Here is an 11269-nt window from a genome sequence, read left to right as displayed (position 1 = left end):
AGGGTATGCAGGATATACAACTCGGATTCGGATATTTTGCAATTTTAAGTAATAACTGCGGCCTTCGTTATTTATTTAAATGCAAAATATCCTCGTCCTCGTTATATATCCTACAACAAAACACGAATCTTCGTTAATCATTTCTGAATTATTAGATACAACTCATAGCGTCAATAGCTTTTAATTATTTAACATAAAGACATAAAATGATTCATCCTCAAGATAATTTCATTCGTATCAAGAACAGAGACAGTGTAAACATTGGTTCTGTACAGCCGAACAATAGTTGAAACACTATAGGTAGAATTCACTTAATCTGAAAAATATCCTCTAGATTTTCACATCCGCATGTTGTATTCTCGGAAAACTTTTATCTTTTGCTCTTAATTTGAAAATTCATATTTTCATTTTGTTAATATGGAGAAAGAGCAATCGTTAGCGGAACGGTAACAATCACAATACATACAAAGTACATTTTGTATATAAAATCCAGCAGAAGATTTAGGCAGTAAAATGGTATACACTGTCCATATTTTCAAACTATCACGCAAATCCTGGCTATACATTTTGATAAAATAGAATAAATTATTGATGCAACAAGAGTTCAATTCATTGTAATTGATGTATTTTCTGAAACTTTATTGTTTCTCAGTAAAGGTACAGTCCATATCCTGTTCAGTCCTGAAGCGATATTTGTTGTATTTTGTCTGTATGAAACAATAAAAGTTAACACTAAATAAAAGGTGGAAAATGCATGAAATTTTTTTTACACTTCTGGCACGGTGCTAGTAAATGTACATGTATGTTTCATAGAAAATGACTAGCGACGACGACTGCCATTTCCTAGTTACAAATAGTAGTTTACTAACTACGATGTACGGTAAACCTCCGATTAGTTCGAACAAAATTAAATAAATATTGACGAACCGGTTCGAATTATTTGAAATTTTGCTTCAGAAAATAAGCGTGAGTTCGAACTATTCGAGTCAATATCGGCGAAAATCTCGGCAGAGTGAAATCATTAGACACAAACACATCCATCGTAAATCTGATACGTAACAACGGCGGCCTGAACAATGGCACATTTATAAGTAAGTAAAATAATAGAATTTTATTTAATTCAATGTTAATTGATCGTTAAACGTTCTTCATTTCGCGATAATTATTATGGTTATTGCGCGAAGCCGCTCGGTTAATGCGTAGCTACAGTAGGCCCCAAAACAGTACAGTACACGTTTCATTTCTGACACAAAAGTTAAACATTTGTACAGTATAATCTTTGCATGGTTATATATTTTATCTGAATAAGAAACTATCGCTATATTATTGTAATAAATGGTCTCTTCAATATATCAAAAGCAGTCTACATAACCTGTTGCGTTTACGAAAGCACTACTGTAAAAATAGGCGATAGATTCTATATGTTTGTAAAATTAGGTCAGAACATCAACATGTCTGTTTTTAAATATGCCCAGTCGTATTATCTACCAAACATAGTTGATACCTGCAAAATTATCCATCACTAATTGGGACACATGTGGATTGTTTTGACTGATTATGAATGCTTTCACGTCACTCAGCACGATTTCTTATCCTTATATATTATTTTATATCAATGATTACTGGAGCGTTCTTCTTTATTGATACAAATATATTGGTCATCTCTTTATTTCAAAAATTCAAAATGTATTCTGAAAATTAGTCAGATATTATCAGTGTCTCATTTATCTTTGCATATCAATTACGAAAATTCAATGCACGCTCAGTTTCGAACAAGTTCAAAAGCCTGCAAAAAACTATCGATAATAAAGCCCGAGGCAATGCTACACCCGTCACTCTTTATCAATTCACTCAGACTCCGCCCATCAACCAATTAGAGTCGGCGCAACAATAAAAAATAGCTTCTTACGAATATAACTACAGTGGAACTTCGTTAACTCGAACTCGGAAAACTCGAATACCCCGCTTAACTGGAAGTACCTCGTCGGTCCCGGCCGAATTCTCTCTTTATCATAGTAAAGAAAACTCGGACAATACGAAGTGAAAATTTGGTCCCAACAATAAAAATCCTATTTGAAATGATCGAATAACTCGAAGTATAATTTTCGTCGATCGGTGGTAAACGCCGACATTTTTTAAGAGCTAAATTACGTTTGTAATACTGAACATATCGGCACTACTAACCTACATGCTATTATAAGTGTTCCATAAATTCATAAAAGAAATTGTCGGTTGAATCTTATAACAACAAGTCTTGGTGATAAAAAGAATTGCTTTACTTACATCAGGTAATTTCCTAAGGCGGTCGCCGATATTAGTACACACGATAGTCAACAACTCATCTACCCGCTCGCTCAAGCGGAACAAATCTCTGACACACCGGTAGATTTACCCAGCTGATGTTTTTACAGGTGTAGAGATGAAACAGTCACCAGCGCCTATTAAATCTTTAAACTGCTGAAACAATAGCGTGATTACTGCCGAGGTGTTCAGAGTACAACTGTAACGGTCAGTGCTGTCTATTAAATCGGATAAAACGCCAACTCAGTTACAGTAACATTTTATACGCACATGTTCAGCCCAACTTCCGGTGCTAATACACAACGAAATGGCGTGGTTATCAAAAAAAAGTAAGTAGGTCGATCAAACAGTATTTTATATGTCCAATAAAAGGTAATGGTTCTGTTAATAATATAATGTTAGTAATATTCAAAACCATCTGTAAGAACTGGTTTGTCCGCCGTCCTGAACTATACATCGTCACATCCAGAGATGAAACACTTTAGAAGCAAAACACTTATGAACCATGTATGATAAAATGTTCTTCTAAAACAATTTATACTTTTATTTCATCTTTAGTGTATTGCTTGTCTTGCAAACTACCTTTACACGTGTTTCTGGAATACGGCAATATGTAGAGGATCGCTACTGTACACAATAATAACTTACGCTCGGGAAAAGACAATTGTTTGAATGCAGACTAATTTGATATCCGATTAATCAATTGATTTTCACGGCTAAGATTTTCATGTTTTTTTAGTGGTTCTTCCCATGGATTTAGGGGCCAACGCTAGATAGTGATCCACAGTATTTAGTGGACCACTGTGTCTTGTGGTATCTAGTGGACCGCGGTATCTGGTGGTCCGCGACATATCGTCGTATAGCGTGGACGTCCGCGGTATACGCTGATCCGTCACGGCTCGCGGTATTGCGTGGGCTTCTTGTCCACTTGTGGACATTTGAGTGGACAGCCTCATTTTGTCCGTGATATAGCGTGGATTTAGCAATGGCCACTCGAGCTGTACTGTATGTTCTCCATTGCACAACTGTATCTATGTAAAATTTTAGGGGTTTATTTTTCAATCTTTCGTGATTCACAGCCCGATTCCCGTCTGAGTTGAATATTAATTCAATAGTTCTATATGTTGTTTAAATAGCATAATTATTAAGACATAAATTGAAATATTAAAGACACTTGAATAAACTGTATATTTTTCTCAATAATCAACACAAAGGTTGCTGCATTGAAATCATCTAAATTTTAAGAACATCTTTTTTTGATATACATATGTTACAGCATAGCTTTTTTACACGTTTTATAATTCCAACATCCTCATTATGCAAATTCCACATGAACTTGTATAATACAAAATAAGAATAAAAGATAATGATTTAATATATTATCCATGGTTATACATATTACATAATATGCAAGAAATAGTGAGTGCGTGGCACAGTAGAATGGTGATTTGCAGTCTTTTGTGGTATTTTATATAAATTATACAAAGGCAACACAATTACCAGTTTGTATTATTACTTTACCTTGATAAGATTATGAACTATATATGATTGACTACTCAGATTCAATTTCTGTATGAAATATTTATTATATAGATTTACTGGGCAATACGACTTTCAACATATTTCAATTATACATTCACAGTTATGGAAGTAATTTCTACCATATATGAAGATAAATTTCTCACACATGGGAAGATTTATAAGTTGACATATCTGTGTATCTCTATAACCGGCCAGTGTATTGAAAGATTTCCTGAGGCTATACCTGAACTGTCCAGGTAATCAAAGAGTGTCACACCTGTACCAGCAGGGGTGAGGAGAGGAGGGGAGGGGGAGGTGGTGGTGGTGGGGGTTGTTAACCTATAGACCTTCATTTTTCACCTGCGAGATATACCCAGAATTTCATAAGACTGTCTTTATAATAACTTTAACAAGATGTAAATCATCTTGGAAGGTTTAAAGATACAGTATAATTTGTCGTTTTGTATCGGATTAGAAAACTCTACTGAGCTAGATCTAGTTACACTTCTTTTGCATGAAAACATATGTACTTGTACAATTAATATAATAATTAGAATAAGACCATCAAATGTTAGATGGCTATAAAAATTCAAAATTTACACGGTGCAGATATGATTAAAAAGTTGTTACATTTCAATCTAAATATATAAAGTTAATTTCGGACCAATATTAAAACGATTTCCGGTGAAGATAGACGACAGAGTTTTTACAAGAATTTATTTAATATATCTGTGTTTCTTTTATACTCAGAACATTTTAAACATACAGTTATTACAGTCACAATATGTATATGTATAAGTAGATATACGTTTCTGTCTTTTTTCTTCTTTTTTTTTTTTATAAAAATTCATGTTTATAAGTTTCGTTTGAAAAATAAATAAAAAAAAAAAAAGAGAGAGAGAGACAGATTTTGCCGATTTTTGTGAGAGAATGGCTGCAGTTCGGTCCCAATATTCTTAAGTCAATTGAAATATACTGTTTCTTAGCAAATATATCTAGGTTGTAAATAACATAATTTCAATTCAGGTAAAGTTGTTAATTGGAGAATTCACCTGTGACCAAATTTGGCGACAGTCGGAGTGTTTCACGGTTGGCTGACTCTTGTAATTAACCCCTTGAGGTCAATTAGTGTCACTGACCATAGCTAACCTACACTTTGGTGAGTCTGTATATAGGACAACACAAAAGAACTTTCATGCAGCACTAGTGTTAGTCAAAATTTTAAGCGTCAAATTTACGAGCGGCTCAAATTATTTTCTGCGTCCATGCACTGATTTAAGATATTGAAATTATTATAAAATTATATTTGCAAATGAGCTACGAAAAGATAGTACTAAATCTATCTTTAGCCTACTGTACTACAGCTAAGCCTTACTGTTTGTTTGTGTTAAAAGGCCATTTACATTCCGAGCAAATATGAATTAAAACAACTATAAACACGCATGCGAATATATATCTTTTCTTGAAATATAGATAGATATAATTATAATAAATATATATAAAAAAAAAAAAAAAAAAAAAATGCTGCTGCCGGGAATTGAACCCCGGCTGCCACGGTGGAACGCACCACCTCAACCTACTGAGCTAACCGGGACGTTACTTAAAATGAAGACATTTTATAAATAAGAGGCTATTCAGTCTAACATTAGTTTTCTTTTCTTTCAAAATTCATCTTTATATTATATTTTCATTGCAAAATAAGTGAACAGAATGATGAAAAACCTTACAGTGTTGCATATTTGTGCAAATTTGCCAATACAGATATAACAGTAGTCAAGTAATTTTACAAAACACCAACCGGGGGGGTAAAAAGCGTGTTGCGTGCCCATCTCTCAAAAGCGCTGACAATAGCTGCTAAAACCTATGGTTTTAGTGCTAAAAAGGACAGACATAACGTGCATGAACCACAATAGACAAAATACACATCATGCATACAATACCTCTCTTTCTCTCTAGTGACTGGGCTGGGAGTGACGTTTTTTAAAGGCATTGATGAGTGAATTTAACAAAAGTATTGACATAATAGCAAAAAATGTTGACAAACTGGAAATTATCGAGAAAGTAGTCAAGGAGATTCACATCAAAATAAGCAAAACTGACGAAAAAGTGAAAGCTATGGAATAATCTGTTAATTTCCTGAGTACCAAATATGATGATTTACACAATGGTCAAACTAAAGTTAAGCATGCAGTGATGTCAGAACTTAAAGAACTAAAAAAATCAAAGGGCCAAAGGCCCTGAGAAACGTCAGGGTCTGAGGTCATATTATAAGAAATTTAAAATTGGATTTTATAGTCAGACAGTTACATTTGTATCGGATGAACACTTTTACTCCTGAATCAGTAAAGCTGCTTGTAAACTTTGAAAAAAAATCAACTGAACGACAAATCGGTCTATTAACAGAACATGTTGTTCAAGTAACTACTGGGGTATACAACTAAAGACAAGAGGCCCAGAGGGCCTGTATCGCTCACATGGTTTCATGAGATATGAAACAAGAATGATGCTTAAGAATATTTGTCGCTGGTATTGCTATGTCAATATATATCATAAGCATTTTATATGGGTACATGTACATTGGTTTTATTTTAATACTAAAAATGCCAAAAAGTGCATTAATCCATGAAATGAAATTGACATTTGGCGCGACCCCATAGGGATGCTACCACACAAATGTGAGTGATATCCATGCTTAGTTTCAGAGAAGAACTTGTTTAGACCAATTGACCCCTTTTGACCCTGCCCTCTGCCCTCTGGGGGGTCAGCTCCTTCCTTTATGCAATTTTGAATCCCTACCCCAATAGGATGCTACCATTCAAACCATTGCTAAGTTTCAGAGAATAAGTTGTTTAAATCAATTTAGCCAAATTGACCCCTTTTGGCCCCACCCCTCAGCCCCCTGGCGACTCGGTTCAACCCCAACATTTTTACAATTTTGAATCCCCACCCCATAACCATGCTACCATACAAATGTGAGTAATATCCATTGCTTAGTTTCTGAGAAGTTGTTTAAACAAATTGACCAATTTTGGCCCCGCCCCTCAGGCCCCCAGGGGGTCAGCCCCATCATTTGTACAATTTTGAATCCCCACCCCATAGTGATGCTACCAGGCAAATATGAGCGACAGCCATACCTCGGTTTCAGAGAAGAAGTTCTTTATAAATATCAATATAGCCGGATTGACCACATTCAGCCCCACCCCTCAGGCCCCTGGAGGGTCAGCGCCATCATTTGTACAATTTTGAGTCCCCAACCCATAATGATGCTACCAGGCAAATATGAGCGATAGCCATTGCTTGGTTTCAGAGAAGAAGTCGTTTATATCAATATAGCCCGATTGACCACATTTGGCCCCGCCCCTCAGGCCCCTTGGGGGTCAGCCCCATCATTTGTACAATTTTGAATCCCTACCCCATACGCATGTGGGTTAATGTTGCATTTATAATTAAAAAGAACAAAAATTGTCATGTTTTTATATAAATTCAATATTTAATGATTTCCCTGTAAGTTCTGTTTGTTTTCTTGATCGGATTTTAATGTTAGGTGTCCAACGTCTTTATCGGGATGTTTTCGTCGGTCCTCCAGTTCTCGCGTGGTCACGTGACCGGCACGAAGGACTACATTAACACTTGGTCGGTAAATATGGCCAGAGCACCCGACCGACGTATTTTGTCGTACAAACAAATATGATGCACTTATTCATCGTGCTAAGAAACCGAGAAAAAGTGCTGTACATTCTTCTATTTATTCAAGTATGGTTACATAACGGGGTTATAAACTGATCTTAATTGACGAAGTGCCGATTAATTGACTACTTTTTAAGTAATTTTGACGATGTTTGTCATTTTCGTAAGAATGTACAGCACTTTTCGTTGTTCTCATACAATTACCTTCACGCTCTTACCTGTTTCATAATTATTGATTTAGGGTAGTCGGGTGCTCTAGAACGATTTATAGAGAAAGTGTTAATGTTCATTCTCCAATATTGGAACACTTCAGTGTTTTAAGTATCGAAATCAGCATATAGAAAAGAACAAACGTTAATAAACGAATGCAATGGATCGTAATTAATTCAAATAATTATTTACAGATGATTTCCAAAGACATAAGGTATAGTTAGACGTTTTCGGCTGTACATGCAAGTTTATAAATTCGACACTGATAAAACCACCGTCCTCGTCGTTGCCATGACAGCTGATCGAAGCTCCGATCACGAATGCACTGTCAAAGTGAAAGTTGAAGTATTTTTCGCAACATGCCGTTTAAACTTAAAATTACATGCACACCTCATATTGATTGGGGTTGTTTAATCATACCTGATCAATTGAATTGTAAGAAAACTAACAAAAACACTAAAAAACACAGAATGAAGCCTTCGTGTCAGGCAGTGCAGACACAACGCGGGATCTGGAAACAATGTGACGTCATTGGAATGTACAAGTTGCAACAATGTACAACAATGTATTTTTTACATGAATACACTAATGAGCAACAAAACAGGACGCAACATTAACCCACATGCGTAGTGATGCTACCAGGCAAATATGAGCTATAGCCATTGCTTGGTTTCGAAGAAGTCGTTTATATCAATAGCGCCAAATTGACCCCTTTTGGCCCCGCCACAGAGGCCCCCAGGGGGTCAGCCCCATCATTTGTACAATTTTGAGTCCCCTACCCATAGGGATGCTTATCCAAATTTGTTCAAATTCTGATCAGCAGTTATGAAGAAGAAGTCAAATAAGTCAATTGTTGACGGACGGACGGACGGACGGAGGGATGGACGGACGGACACGGACGCCACGGTATGGCATAAGCTCACCTTGGTCCTTCGGACCAGGTGAGCTTATAAAATCCAAGATGTACACAGCCGAAGTTTTTTTAATTTTATTTATACTATAAGATGTTAATAAGGCCTATCAAACATCTATTTTATGACCCCTAGTAACACATTTTAACTTCGATAGAAAACTGCGGTCGCGTTGTCCGACGAGACATACCGTATTTGACCTAATAAGGGCGTCAGCCCTAATAGCGTCAGCCCTAATAAGGGCGCCCCTACCTTTTTCAAGGAAATAAATCTTTGACTAAGTGTCAAAATGGTGTTCAAAAGTAATAATTCATGTGAAATGTTTTGCTACTTTATGTGTTCAATTTTCTTCAGCAAATTAAGTAATTGAACACAAGTTTTCGCCACATTTTGTCTATTCCTACAGATGACATGTCAGTGCAAAGAGCACCTGAAACTAAACACACATATAAATAATAACTTACCATCTTTATTTGAAGATAAAGTAAAAGACTTCATTCTTGTTGATAAACAACTTTTGTTTAGAACAGAAAGCTAGTAAAAGACATTGTAAATCAATTATTAGGTCAAAGAAAACGATGTCTGATATGATCTGGGAAATCACCTGTGTCTATAAATAGAACACAAAAGAGTTCCATTTGAACATAAATGGTGGAATACACGTTCTCTGATCTAAAGAACAGCTGGCATGGTTTACAAGTTAACAGGAATATTCAAGTGATGTTTAAGCTTAATATATGATAATGAATAGATATCTTCACCAGGAATATTTTTATGACTGAATATTTTATCGTTTCCACAGCCTTGGGTATTCTGCTATAAGGTATAGTCTGTTTCATAAAACTTAAGAATAACTAATCTTAATAAGGGCGCCCCCACTGTCAATTACCCGTGCCCTGTGCCCTTATTAGGTCAAATACGGTATCTAGTTTTGACATCGACGCCAGTACCTCAGTCACGGATCATAATCATAAGATTCTTTTCAATCAACAAATAATAACTTTATTTAATAAAATCCTCACAAAAAACAGCAATGTAGTTTGTTACAATTTGCCCTCAATTCCTGGTCATATTTCTTGCGTATTTTAGCGACATACAAATGAATATGAAACTGCGAACGGTCGTTGGTTTAGTTACATTAGACATAACCGCCATTTTGGCCGACTAGTGATGAGTCACGTGACAGCTGAAGTTATCTCGTGGAATGCTCGGGTGCACTTGACTACGTAAATAGGGTTGGTTTTAGGCTTATATGAAATATGTTCCTGCATATGAACTCTGGATGAACAGATGTGGATAGTTTCTCTTTGAATGCATGTAAATTTCCATGACAATCAAACTGATTTTTCTACTTTCGTTTTCAAGGCAGTATCGAGACAGAACTACGTAATCCTACGCCAACAAAATTGCATATACTGACGAGGAAAATGTTAATATTTATACTCTAAAATGGTCTAGAACACCAAACATTCATATTTTATTTTAAATAATTGCAGTAAACACGGTTTACATCACTTAAATTGTGTCAATAATTGCTATCAAAATAGGAACTATATTAGGCTGCGGATGTATACCATTTGTATGACAGAAAAGAGGATTTGTTAGCCAGAACAGAGGTGTCAGTAACAACATTTTCCCACCACACCTGTAACGGCAGGTGCCAAAGGCACCCTGACGTTAACAAGTAAAAGAATCACATAACTTAGCCTGTGATGTCACTATTAAAAGCAAGGAGCTCGAGGAACAAAAGCTTGACTTACAAACGTGCTCAATGTGTGACAACCTCATCTTCTTCAGAATAGAACACCCACATGCAAATATTGAGGGCATCTTACACGATTTCATACGTGATAATTTAACAAGAGGCCCAATGGGCCTGTATCGCTCACCTGGCTCTAAAGCAAATTTGCAGTTGATTGAGGTCATTTCTACAGATACTATGCTGATTCAGATAACAACTTTATTCAAATATCAGAGTAAGCTAGGTTTATTCATGTCAATATATTTTCTAGTCCTTCATTCCAGCATTCTATTGGCCTAAGATCGGATCTTGGTGACTCTTAGCTCTGTGCATGCTACAAACAGGCCAAATATCAAGTCCCTGGGCCTCTTGGTTATTGAGAAGAAGTCGTTTGAAGATTATAACCTATTTGACCCATGTGACCTTGAATGAAGGTCAACATCATTTATTTGAACAAACTTGGTAGCCCTTCACCCCAGCATGCTACAGGCCCAATATCAAGTCCCTGGGCCTCTTGGTTATTCAGAAGGAGTCGTTTGAAGAGTATAGCCTATTTTACCCATGTGACCTTGAATGAAGGTCAAGGTCATTTATTTGAACAAACTTGGTAGCCCTTCAATCCAGCATGCTACAGGCCCAATATCAAGTCCCTGGGCCGCCTGGTTATTGAAAATTAGTCGTTTGAAGATTATAGCTTATTTGACCCATGTGACCTTGAATGAAGGTCAAGGTCATGTATTTGAACAAACTTTGTAGCCCTTCACCCCAGCATGCTACAGGCCTAATATGAAGCTCCTGGGCCTTTTGGTTATTGAGAAGAAGTTGTTTAAATGAAAAAGTTGATGCCAGACGGACGGACGGACGGACGGACGGACGACGGACGCCGCACCACGGCATA

Source organism: Pecten maximus, unplaced genomic scaffold, assembly GCF_902652985.1.
Source record: "Pecten maximus unplaced genomic scaffold, xPecMax1.1, whole genome shotgun sequence".
NCBI classification, from domain to species: Eukaryota; Metazoa; Mollusca; class Bivalvia; order Pectinida; family Pectinidae; genus Pecten; species Pecten maximus.
The sequence above is the reverse complement of the archived record's forward strand: the minus strand, read 5'-3'. Positions refer to the sequence as shown.